The sequence below is a fragment of the Chelonia mydas genome, chromosome 3 (genome assembly GCF_015237465.2).
Source record: "Chelonia mydas isolate rCheMyd1 chromosome 3, rCheMyd1.pri.v2, whole genome shotgun sequence".
Classification (NCBI taxonomy): domain Eukaryota; kingdom Metazoa; phylum Chordata; order Testudines; family Cheloniidae; genus Chelonia; species Chelonia mydas.
The window spans coordinates 3,530,025-3,542,474 of NC_057851.1; the positions used below are offsets into that span (position 1 = coordinate 3,530,025).

At 54.1% G+C, this 12,450-nt stretch overlaps 1 long non-coding RNA gene across 2 annotated transcripts; it reads left to right on the forward strand.

Annotated features, from left to right (window-relative positions):
* The first annotated feature begins 6,293 nt into the window (after positions 1-6,293).
* LOC122465282 lies at positions 6,294-10,635 on the forward strand. 2 transcript variants are annotated; one of them, XR_006290013.1, is made up of 3 exons: positions 6,294-6,453; positions 7,077-7,186; positions 9,752-10,635. It is a non-coding gene; the product is annotated as an uncharacterized LOC122465282 (long non-coding RNA). The 2 variants fall into 2 exon arrangements; XR_006290014.1 differs by lacking the exon at positions 9,752-10,635 and adding an exon at positions 7,672-8,084.
* The last annotated feature ends 1,815 nt before the right edge of the window (positions 10,636-12,450 follow it).

Here is a 12,450-nt window from a genome sequence, read left to right on the forward strand (position 1 = left end):
GGGGCTTTGCACGAGCAGAGGCTGGCTGGCATTGCACGGGGGCTGTGGGGGGCAATGCACGAGCAGAGGCTGGCTGGCATTGCACGGGGGTTGTGGGGGGCAATGCACGAGCAGAGGGTGGCTGGCATTGCACGGGGGCCGTGGAGGGGCAATGCACGAGCAGAGGGTGCCTGGCATTGCACGGGGGCTGTGGAGACGCAATGCACGAGCAGAGGCTGGCTGGCATTGCACGGGGGCTGTGGAGGGGCTTTGCACGAGCAGAGGGTGCCTGGCGTTGCACGGGGGCCGTGGAGGGGCAATGCACGAGCAGAGGGTGTCTGGCGTTGCACGGGGGCCGTGGAGGGGCAATGCACGAGCAGAGGGTGTCTGGCGTTGCACGGGGGCTGCGGAGGGCCTTTGCACGAGCAGAGGGTGTCTGGCGTTGCACGGGGGCCGTGGAGGGGCTTTGCACGAGCAGAGGGTGTCTGGCGTTGCACGGGGGCCGTGGAGGGGCAATGCACGAGCAGAGGGTGTCTGGCGTTGAACGGGGGCTGCGGAGGGGCTTTGCACGAGCAGAGGGTGCCTGGCGTTGCACGGGGGCTGTGGAGGGTCTTTGCACGAGCAGAGGGTGTCTGGCGTTGCACGGGGGCCGTGGAGGGGCAATGCACGAGCAGAGGGTGTCTGGCGTTGCACGGGGGCCGTGGAGGGGCAATGCACGAGCAGAGGGTGTCTGGCGTTGCATGGGGGCCATGGAGGGGCAATGCACGAGCAGAGGGTGCCTGGCGTTGCACGGGGGCTGCGGAGGGGCTTTGCACGAGCAGAGGGTGTCTGGCGTTGCACGGGGGCCATGGAGGGGCAATGCACGAGCAGAGGGTGCCTGGCGTTGCACGGGGGCTGCGGAGGGGCTTTGCACGAGCAGAGGGTGTCTGGCGTTGCACGGGGGCTGCGGAGGGGCTTTGCACGAGCAGAGGGTGTCTGGCGTTGCACGGGGGCTGCGGAGGGGCTTTGCACGAGCAGAGGGTGTCTGGCGTTGCACGGGGGCTGTGGAGAGGCAATGCACGAGCAGAGGGTGTCTGGCGTTGCACGGGGGCTGTGGAGAGGCAATGCACGAGCAGAGGGTGTCTGGCATTGCAGGGGGGCTGCGGAGGGGCTTTGCACGAGCAGAGGGTGTCTGGCGTTGCACGGGGGCTGCGGAGGGGCTTTGCACGAGCAGAGGGTGTCTGGCATTGCAGGGGGGCTGCGGAGGGGCAATGCACGAGCAGAGGGTGTCTGGCGTTGCACGGGGGCCGTGGAGAGGCAATGCACGAGCAGAGGGTGTCTGGCGTTGCACGGGGGCTGTGGAGGGGCTTTGCACGAGCAGAGGGTGTCTGGCGTTGCACGGGGGCTGCGGAGGGGCTTTGCACGAGCAGAGGGTGTCTGGCGTTGCACGGGGGCTGCGGAGGGGCTTTGCACAGCCGTGCAAGGCTGGACGCTCTGTCTGCCCCCCCCAGATTCACGCTCGCCGCTCAAGTGCGAAGGCTTCGCTTCTGCCGCCGGTTGCTCCGCCCTCCCCCGGGAACGGGATCTGGGGCCGGGGGGCAGGAGCAGGGGCCGCCAGCCGCGGGCTGTGTTTGCAGGAGAAGGGAGAGCGGAGGAGCTGGGGGCCCCTGCAGCCCCTTGCGCCCAGCCCCCCCGGGAAGGAGCCCGTGCGCCCCGCGGGTGCCCTTGCAGCCAGGGCCTGCGGAGGTAGGTCCCTTGGGGGGTGGAGCCGGGGGGTGGGCTGCGGCTTGGGGCCCCTGCAAGGAGCTTTGAATCTGTGTTTGCAACGTGCCCCGGGCAGGCTGGCCCCGCTTGGCTTGTGCCTGACCAGGTACCCCGGAGAAGCCCTGTCAGGGCCATGCCAGCCCCCCAGCAAGCAGCCCCCCCCCAGTGTCGTGGCAGTTAGGGCCGGGGTGCTGGGAGGGCGTTTACCCCAAACCCGCAGGGAGTCCCGCAGGTGCGGGGAGGCCTGGCAGAGACAGAAATACCCTCCAAGAAAACAAGAGCCGGTGCAAAGAGCCCTGTTGGGCGCGGGTGGGGGAGCAAGGGGGGCATTGCAATGTAAGGACCCCCCCTCCTTGCAGAACAGACCCCCCGGGGAGAGCTGGCTGGGGGTTATAAAAGGCTTGTGCTAGTTGCAGAGAATCCCCGGGAGCACCTATTGCTGGGGGGCGGGGGGCGGGTTGCCCCACTGAACTTAGATTAAAAACAACAAAATCTTGTTCCAGGAATAGCTGCTGCAATTGTATTGGGCACATGCTCAATTCCCAGCTTCTCACCTCTGGTGGGTTTTTGTAGGTGTCCACCTTGGGTCACCCTAGGGCCCCGCGCTCCCGGATTCAGAGGTCGGCGCTAGTGACAGTCCGGTCCCTTGACGGGATCGAGGATTGGGCCTCCCAAAATCACCTGGCAACGTGACAGGTTAGGCCTTGTACAGGGTGAATTGATTTTAAATCCAAGCAGTTGAAAGCACCAATTCTGATTAGAGTTTAAATCAGCAAGCAGGGAACTTTCTTTTAAATCACTGATTTTAATCTTGGTTTGCATTAGGGACTTCAGTTATTTTTCCTACGGGCAAATTGATTAAACCATTAAAACGTGTGGATTTGCAATTAAATAGAGCCTTTACACTAAATTTGCTCCTATTTTTGCTAGCCCTGTATCTACACACATTTATTTAAGGATTTACATAGCTTACATTTGTTCAATTCATAGTGTTTATATCTTTTATTACATTAGGAAAATGATGAATGGTGCATTTCTTCTTTACTAGATGATTTTATTATTTGGGTTTGTTTCAAGCTCTATTTGGATGGAAATTGGAATTCCATTACAAATGTGCAAAACCAGCATGTAAATTATATTTGGTCTTATTAGTTAAATAAAATGACCTCAGATGTGCCGGACACCTCAGAAAAAAAGAATATCAAACCACATTTTGCATTTAAAACTAACAGATTTATTAAACAAAAGAATATTATTTTCAGTTAGTGAATGGAACTGTTTCTGGTCCGCCTGTGCGTCCAGATTTTAGAACTAGTGGTTTTCATCCTCTCACAGCGAGTTGTTAGTCATAGGTTGGAAGAGGAAAACAACTCCCCAGTGCGTAACTTTGCATGAACTAGTCACTGAACTTCCCTTGTTGGCTGAAGTAAAATGAAGGAAATATTCTCTTTGCACTTGCAGAAGAGGCTACTGCTGTCAAAAGTTGGGGTTTAGCACGTTGACAAACTCTAGTTCCCGATGCTCAGACAGCGACTTCCATCAGTTCAGTGATTTCACTGTCTCTAAACATTCAGTAGCAAACCCTGTACTGCCTAATGTTAATGTTTTTAATTTAATGTATATGATTTGAATAGACTGTTGTAAGTTTGTGCCTTAACGTAAATTGCCATAATTTCAAATGGGTTTATTTTAAAACAGATGCATTTAATTTAAATACAAAAATCCAAATGAACTACAAACCTGATTTATTTTTTTTAAACATAGATTTTTGTCCACTCTGCCGGTGGGGCTTTGGACACCAGCCAGGAATGAGTGTGTACATGTAAGTCAAAGAGTTGTCACAGTTGTTGATGTTTAAAATCAGTGGAAAGGAGACCAGGCTTTAGGCAACCTGGAAAATAAATGAGGGTGGAATGTTATGGGAGAGACAAGGTGGTGAGCTGTTATCTTTTACTGGACCATATTCTGCTGGAGGAAGGTACAAGGTTTCGAACTACACACAGCTCCTCTCCAGGTGTGGGGAAAGAAATCGGGGTGTTTCCACTCAGTATGAGTTGGGACAGATACTTCAGCACAAGGGTTAGGCTGGTATGCAGAAGGGGTTTCAAGTGGGCCCTCTACGATTTTGCAGGCTGGTGTCTATTATGAGAGTGGCTTGTAGCCAGGGGGAGTTCAGCTCGTGCTTCCTGTATTGATCACAGGCTTTGAAATTCAGTGGGGAACAATTGTGGGGAGAGGAGCTCTGCACAGAAGAGGCCTGGGATTCTGGGTGTTAGGAGCTTTCACTGCAGAAGGAGCTGGTCAGGCCTTGGGCCGGTGGGGTGCCACCTTTGATTGTCTGTGATGTGAGACCTGGTGGTGGTGGTGTCTGGTGACGTGACCCTTGGATTGTGACCAGGGCAGTTGAGAGAAGAGGGGCTGATGCAGAACAATCTGCTTCTGAGCTGCTGGTTCTCTTGGAGCTTTACACGGAGTTGGAGTCGCATCCTGGGTCTAGGCTGCATGTCCAGGTTTGCTCCTGGACTCTGTCCTGAGTGCCATGGTGGATGTTACAGTAGCTTAAAAGCCCTGATTGCTTGTATTAAATTTCAGGAGACAGCATGCAGGGCTCAGCGAGGTCTCCTGGCATTGCTTTTAACTCCAGAATACAGACTCCAAGGAGGTCTGTGCGCAGTTGGCTGCGAAAGGACCATTGAACAATCCCTTGTCCTGAGTGTCTGCTTGGAAATGCCATGGGTGGACCAAGAGATGAGGCAAAAGATTGCAAGGCTGACTTTCCAGATCTGTACTGTGGCACTGCTGAGCCTGGCTGCCTCTACTAATCCTTTTGCCAGTACATTTTAATCTAGTTCATTCGTTCATGTTGCTCATTCCCTGGGCCTCAGTTTCCCCAGTAGAAAAAACCCACCTTTATGGAGGAAGTGGGTAAAGTTTGCACTTTGCTTTGGAAAAGCTCATTGCCAGGATTCTGAATTTGCGTTCTATCTCTGAATGCCCAAAGCATGTTATGTGCTGCCCATAAAACAAGTTAAAGACACGATAGGTGTCCTGGGAAGAGTAATTGAAATTGCCTGTTTTCTCCAGACCGAAGGAGCTCTGTGGCGCTTGAAGGCTTGTTGCTTCCTCCAACAGAAGTTGGTCCAATGAAAGATATTACGTCCCCCAACTTGTCTCTCTCTAAAATTACTGCCCCTTTCTATTCCAGGAGGACCTTCAGATGTTAACATAAGAACGGCCATACTGGTTCAGACCAAAGGTCCATCTAGCCCAATGTCCTGTCTCCCCACAGTGGCCAATGCCAGGTGCCCCAGAGGGAATGAACGGACCAGGGAATCATCAAGTGATCCATCCCCTGTCGCTCATTCCCAGCTCCTGGCAAACAGAGGCTAGGGACACCATCCCTGCCCAGCCTGGCTGATAGCCATTGATGGACCTGTCCTCCATGAACTTATCTAGTTCTTTTTTGAACCCTTGTTAATATCTTGGCCTTCACAACATCCTCTGACAAGGAGTTCCACAGGTTGACGGTGCGTTGTGTGAAGAAAAACTTCCTTTTGTTTGTTTTAAACCTGCTGCCCATTCATTTCATTGGGTGACCTCTAGCTCTTGTGTTATGAGGAGAAATAAATAACACTTCCTTATTTACTTTCTCCACACCAGTCATGATTTTACAGACCTCTATAATATCCCCCTTAGTTGTCTATTTTCCAAGCTGAAGAGTCCAATCTTCTTAATCTCTCCTCACACAGCAGCTGTTCCATACCCCTAATCATTTTTGTTGCCCTTTTCTGTACCTTTTCCAGTTCTAATATAACCATGTCTCATTGTGCCAGGCACTGCCATAAAAATACAGACACAGTGTCAAGCTGTCTAGGGCTCATGAACATGAGTGCCAACCTCAGAGCAGACTGCAACGAACCAGGGCACAAACCCCAACTAGCAGTGTTTTTCTGTACTTAGATTTCACCAACCAAGTGTCACGTGTGAGCTCCTGGAGCCCTATAACAGCCTAACCATGGAGCCCCAGACAGTCCCCCTGGGAATCGGGTCTATCATGCCACCCAGTGAGCCTGCCTTTGTGATAGATGGTCCCTTACATCAAGAATCACGGCAATATTCAGGTCAAGTATTTCTTCACACAACACACAGTCAACCTGTGGAACTATTTGCCAGAGGATGTTGTGAAGGCCAAGACTATAACAGGGTTCAAAAAAGAACTAGATAAGTTCATGGAGGATGGGTCCATCAACGGCTATTAGCCAGGCTGGGCAGGGATGGTGTCCCTAGGCTCAGTTTGCCAGAAGCTGGGTGACAGGGGATGAATCACTTGATGATTCCCTGTTCTATTCATTCCCTCTGGGGCACCTGGCACTGGCAACTGTTGGAAGACAAGATAGTGGGCTAGATGGACCGCCGGTCTGACTGAGTACGGCTGTTTTTATGGCCTTTGGGGCTAACTGAAGGTAAACAGACAGGGATCTCTTGCTTCTGCTTAGAAGTCTTACCCGCTCCCTGAAGTCCTGCAGTGTAGGAATAACAATATCTTCTTGACAGGGATTTTTATTCCCTTCCCCCCAGAGGTCACACTGATGGGACGAGTGTTTGTGCGGGTCCCCTCTTCGTGGGTGTGGTGGGAGCAATCAACAAAGCCCTCGGTCCACGGGTGGTCCACAGTGGCTTGCCTAGTGTCTGTGGCCTTCTTGTGCTGGAGAAGAGATGACACCTCTTGTGGTAAGCTAGCACTTCACACTTGGGAATGCTTCTCTCCTGCCCGGGGGCGGGGGGGGGGGGGGGTTCATAGTTTTAGAGCAAACACGTAAATACTCCCTTGCAGCGTGGGATACAGAGATCATGAGCGAGGTTAACACAGGCAGCCGCTCACAAGCATTTCAGAAACACTAACCACATTGTTATAACCCTAATACCTGGTTTAGCAATGCTAACGCACAGGAGAGCCAGACTGGCTTCCAGCTCTGCAGTTCAGTGTGGCCAGGGGGCCTTGGCATCAGCTGGCACCTGGTCTTCCAGCGTCACATGCAGTCCTGGCCCCGACGAGTTTGCCATCTGTAGATGGAGGGTGGGGAGGAAGGATTGCAACGGACAAAGGATTGGTCGGGGGTTGTTTGGCTCACGGCATGATGGGTCCATGGTGTGGTTCTGTGGTTGGGGGTTTTGTTGTGTTCCCCACCCACCCCCTGTCCTGATCAGATCCTGCGGCTTTGTGCCTCTGTGCTTTTGCTGCAGAAATTTGGAGACAGTCTCAGAATTGTTAGTCAATTTCCCTCCCAGGCAGTGTTAGGACCGAGGGGAATTGGGAACAGCTCGGGCATTGGCTTTTGTTTTTTTAAGAACAGATGTCGAGTCTGACCCTGAAGAAGAACCAGAAGCCCGAGTCCCTGTTCCGGGGGCCTACAATCTGACCGGGACAGATGGGACCTGCTGGGGAGCCCGAAGGAGGGAAGAAGTGAGTCTTCAAGGGGGACTGAGCTGCAGGGACGGTGTTTGGGGGTGGGAGGCGTAGAAAAGCCCACAGGAGTGGGAGAAGGAGGCGAGCGGAGCATGAAGGCAGAGCAGAGTGCAGAGAGCCAGGGTCAGGGGCGGGAGATGAGAGAGGGGGCGGGAGATGAAGACCACAGGGCAGGATGCCTTTGGTTGGCGTTCCCAGGTTTAAGGAGGAAGAGGCAGTTGCTCTCCTCCCATTGTAAGTGCGTGTGGCCTAGACGGACACGGGCGGGACGCTCCAGTTTACGGACACATGTTTGTCTGCGTTTAACTTACATTGAAAAATCAGGTGTGCAGGCCCGTGGTGGGGTTGGTTTGCCTCGGGCTCAGTATCTGCTTAAGCAGGCCAGCCCATTGGAGAAACCCAAATGTTAGAAACTTGGCCCTGATCACAAGAATTGATCCTTAGGCTTAGAACGGCACTTAAAGCATTTGCCCTTATTACAGAAACCGGTTTAATTGGGCCTGGAGAGAAGATGCAAGGCTGCTTTTCACCAGGCTTCTGTCCACACGGGATCAGACATGGCGCTTTCAGGCTTCACTGTCAGGGCCCCCAACTTTAAGGGTCAAATGCTGTCTCCCTCCTGGAACTGACAGCCTTGGGTTACTGGTGAAGCCCATTTCTCTCCAGCGTCTGCTCCTCACTGAACCACTGTGCGCAGAGACACTCCACCTGGATGCTCTCACGAGGCTGAGACGGCAGAGGGTCGGGCTGAGAGCCCGAAGGGGGTCGCCCACAGAGGGGAAGGGAGAGGAGGCCCACAGCCCTGACTGAGCTCTCCGCAGCGAGGAACCCGAGCTGAGACATCTGCGCCCCAGACATGCCAAACCCACAAAAAGATGCAGGAATTGGGCTGTTTTTTGGCTTAATTGGCTTGTGAGTTGCTTGTTGGCTAGTTTTTGGCTTGTGGCTTTTTGCGTGTTTGGCTTGTTGCTTCTGTTTTTTTGATCGGTTCCCGGCAAGGAGGGGCAAGCGGGGGAGAGAGTCGGGGTGCACAGCGGGCCCACCACAGTCCCAGACTGCAGGCCGGGGGGATCTAGCTACACAGGGTGTTGGGGTTCTCAGGGATTGGCTTGTTTTGAAATGGGATTAGCTTGTATTTTGGCTTATTGTGAAAGTCGGGGTGCTTATTTGCTGCGTGTGCTGTGCCCCCGGGAGCGCAGGGTAGCCCATGCCTCCTGGGTGCCAGCAGGGAAGTGACAAAAGTGCTTCTCAGCCACTGCTGGCCATCCTGGCTAGCTGTAGGTCACATGCAGCAGGGGAGTGGGTGGCCGACAGAGCCCTGCATCAGTCGCACGCCCTGGTGGTGGCGGTGCTCTGGGGGCAGGTTAGGAACTCTTCCAGCACGCCTGGAGGTTGTGGGGGATTAGCACGGTGTACAGATGCCTGCCTGACCCCCAGCTCAGCGAGCGCGTGGGGTGCTGGAGCGCTGCATGAGGCCTGGTGAAGGGGCCGGCCATTGGCAGCGATTAGCCAGGGACCGGACCCTTCTCCCAAGCCTGAGCAGGGCAGTTCCCTAACCTGCGGCTCCAATTCTTTGCTTGCTCTTCAGCACCATGGCCAGAGGCAGGTGGGGTGGGCTTGGCTCACGCAGATGGGCCTGGAGGGCTGAGATGGGATGGACGGGCAAGGTGTCAGAGCTGCCTTGTCTCTCATACCTTGGGCCCAGCACGGCTATACCTACGCTGCAAACTACAATGGCGGGCAGCCTGTTTCTAAAGTCAGCTCCGTCGGGTGCTTTGTAAAGCTACGTAGCTAAATAGCGGGGCAGTTCTTGCATTTAGGGGCTGCTCGCTAGGTTCTCCTGCCTGCACTGCTGGGTCGGATGGCCCTGGCTGGGCTGACTCTGTGTACGAGACCCTTGGTAGCCCAATGCACTGGGGGTGCATCCTCTTGGATGCTTGGCTAAGTCTCTCATGAGCCATGTGATTTTTCCCAACCCCCTCCTGCGTGCGGGAGATGTACAGAGAGGTAGCTGCAAGATGGGGCTTTGCTGAGCTGACAGCGGGCTGCGGGACACCATCCTCCCCGGCGCACTCCCAGGGCAGAGGCTGGAGAGCAGAGCGGGAGCAGCGGGGTTTGTGGAGAGACTTAGATGAGTCCAGGGAGGATGCCCGCTAGATAGATGGGACCATCCCACGCCCGTGGGGTTGGCATGGAATAGATGCAAAGCCAGGAGTGGGAGAAGGCGGCCAAGGAGACAGGATGTGAAGGAGAAGCCGGAGGGGCACGGCGTGAGCTGTGATGGGGAGTCCCTATTCGTGCGGAGCCGGGGGGGGAGAAGGTTGATGTCAGCGTACAGGAAAGGGGTGAGGCTGTGTATCAGTGAGATGTCGGGGATCCAGAACGGGAGGAGGTTACGAGAGTCCTGGGGAGCAATGAGCAAGGCTCGTGAAGGAAGGAGGGTCCCAGGAGCTGGCCATGCCTAGATGGTGGGGGGCAGAGGTGGAGAAGGGGCAGAGTGTGCTTCAGTCCATTACCTCCCATTCCTCGGATACAAGCACACAGACATGCCATTTATTGCAGGATCCCCGCCTCCACGCCTGCAGCAGGATGGAGCAGCCTCCCGGAGGGGAACGGACCGGGCCCGGCAGCGCCGGCCGTGGGAGAACCGTGAGATAAGGACTGTCTAATAGCATTGTGTGTCGGCCATCTGTGGGGCGCGGAGCTGGGGCAGAGGCAGCGAGAGCCCTCTATCCAGGACAGCTGGGATTGCAGCTCCTGCATGGCTACGTTCGAAGAGCTCAGCAAGCGGGCGCTGTCTGGACGCAGCCTGCGCTGGGAAGACCGGTCGGACGGGAGGGGCTGAACCGGAGCATCAGGGAGGGTTCTCGGGGGAGAGGCTGCTCTTTCCTGGAGGGAGGGGAGAACGGAGGAGTATGAGCAAGGCAGGGTCACCCTATAGCTGCCCTTCATGCAGAGGGAGGAAGGGGAAGCCAACATGGGATACGGCTATTTCTTAGCTGTCCTGTTGCCATAACACTTTGCTGCTAATCGCCTGATACAGGTACCACAGAACGCTCACAACCCTCTGTGAAGTAGCAGGTAGATGCATGTTGTCTGTTGTACAGGCAGGGAAACTGAGGCACGGTGATTTGGGGGTGGGGCTGGGAATAGAACACAGGAGTCCTGGAGCTCAGTCCCCTGCTCTAACTTGCTTCTTGCTCAAACGTAGCCTTTTTAAACAAGCCCCCAAAATGTACTAACCATGTCTCAGGGCCTTTTTCTAAAGTATGTGTGATGCATGAAAGGGATGGTTAATAATGTAAATGATGATAGCATTTCCGTAGCACTTTGCATGTTCAAAGCACTTGGCAGACATTAACTAATTAGTCCTCAGAGCACCCCTGTGAGGAAGGTAGGTTTGTATCCTCATTATACAGATGGGGAAACTGAGGCACATACTTGCCCCAGGTGCATCAGTGGCAGAATCGGCTATGACGTGACACAGAAGAGTGCAGGTAAGAGGCTGAATTTTATTTACTGTCCTTAGTAAAAGGACCCGATTCAGGGAGACGAAAAGTCCGTATTTTGGTCACCTGAGGGGGTCGGTATATGCTGCTTCCAGAAGCTGCTGTTACAGCTTCGGGCTTTTTGGGATGTTCAGTGCAAATAAAGTATCATGCAAGCGCTTCATGAACCCTGTAGAAGTAGTGTAGGGTGGAGGTCGGGGGAGGCAGGTTGGACCCTCTGAGAGGAGGTTATTCCGTCCGTTCCTGTACGTCTGCTTGTGTCTGCCGCCTCCGAGCCTTTCCGGTCACACAGCCGCTTGTTCTCACGGTGGGTCTGTGGCAGGAGCTTGTCTGCTGGTGAGGTGGGTCTGTCACCTGGACCCTGTGCTGGACTCCTGGTGTTCTTTGTCAGTGACTACGCGTGTCTTCTCCGAGCACACAGGTCCTCTCAGCCCTCGGCTTAGGCTTAATTGGAGGCCTTCTGTCCTTCATGTAGGGCTGACGCTGGGGGTGGGTAGGATCCATATGACCTCGGTGCATACTTAGTAATTGGGGTAGCTGGCCACTTTGTCACAGGACTGTGGAAGAGCACCAGCTGTCTCGGATGGACCCTTCCACTAGCTGCCCCCGGGCGTGTACCACGAGCTCTGCCCCAGCCCTGATGAGGCTCAGCGGCGTCCCTAACAATCTCAGGATGCATGTTCTAGCACGTGGAAAAACCAGTCCTGCTACAGAAAACACAACTGCATATTGCCTGGACCGGCTGCGAAACTTCCAAAAGCAGCCCCTTAGACCAGTGGGTCTCAACCAGGGGTACACGTACCCCTGGGGGCACGCAGAGCTCTTCCAGGGGTACATCAACTCAGCTAGAGATTTGCCTAGTTTTACAACAGGCTACATAAAAAGCACTAGGGAAGCTGGTACAAACTGAAATTTCATACAGACAAATGAGAAAGTCGGCAATTTTTCAGGAACAGTGGGCTGTGACACTTTCGTATTTTTATGTCTGATTTTGTAAACAAGTAGATTTTCAGTGAGGGGTAACTTGGGGTTACGCAAGACAAATCAGGCTCCTGAAAGGGGCACAATACTTTGGAAAGGCTAAGAGCCGCTACCTTAGACCAAACAGGCAGAGAGCAGTAACGTACGCAGTTCTCAGAAGTGACCCAAGGATGGGACTAGAGCCCTGCGCTGGGCTGTTTTTTAATCCTGCTCCGGTCCTGCCCTGCAATACCCACTGCCCCCCGCTCCTGTGTTGTTCCGTGCATTTTTATCCTGCTCCCACCTCCCAGAAAAACCCAGTTACTGTTGACCTGAATTTATGGGCTAGTGTATTACGGCTCGCCAGTGATCTGACCAGAAGATATTTAGGTTCTTGTCTCAATTTGGGCTAAAGGATTAGGGAACTCAGAGAGTTCAGTGTCCTGAGTAGACCCTCGGGGTGTGTGGCAAGGACACTTATCCTGAGGACAATACCAACGTTTCAAGATCTTTATTAAAATGAATGAAAGAATAATCAAAGAGAACATGGAGCCACAAAGAAGTAAACAATTCTATGGTCCCTGGTCCCTTATTCTAAAAGACTATTGAGGCCTGGTCTGCACTAGCGGGGGTGGCGAGCTAAGTCGGTCCAAGTTACGCAACTTCAGCTACAAAAATAGCGTAGCTGAAGTCGATGTACTTAGAGCTACTTACCGCGGCGTCTTCACTGCGGTAGGTTGAGTGCTGACGCTCCCCTGTTGACTCCGCCTACGCTTCGCCTACACTTCTCAC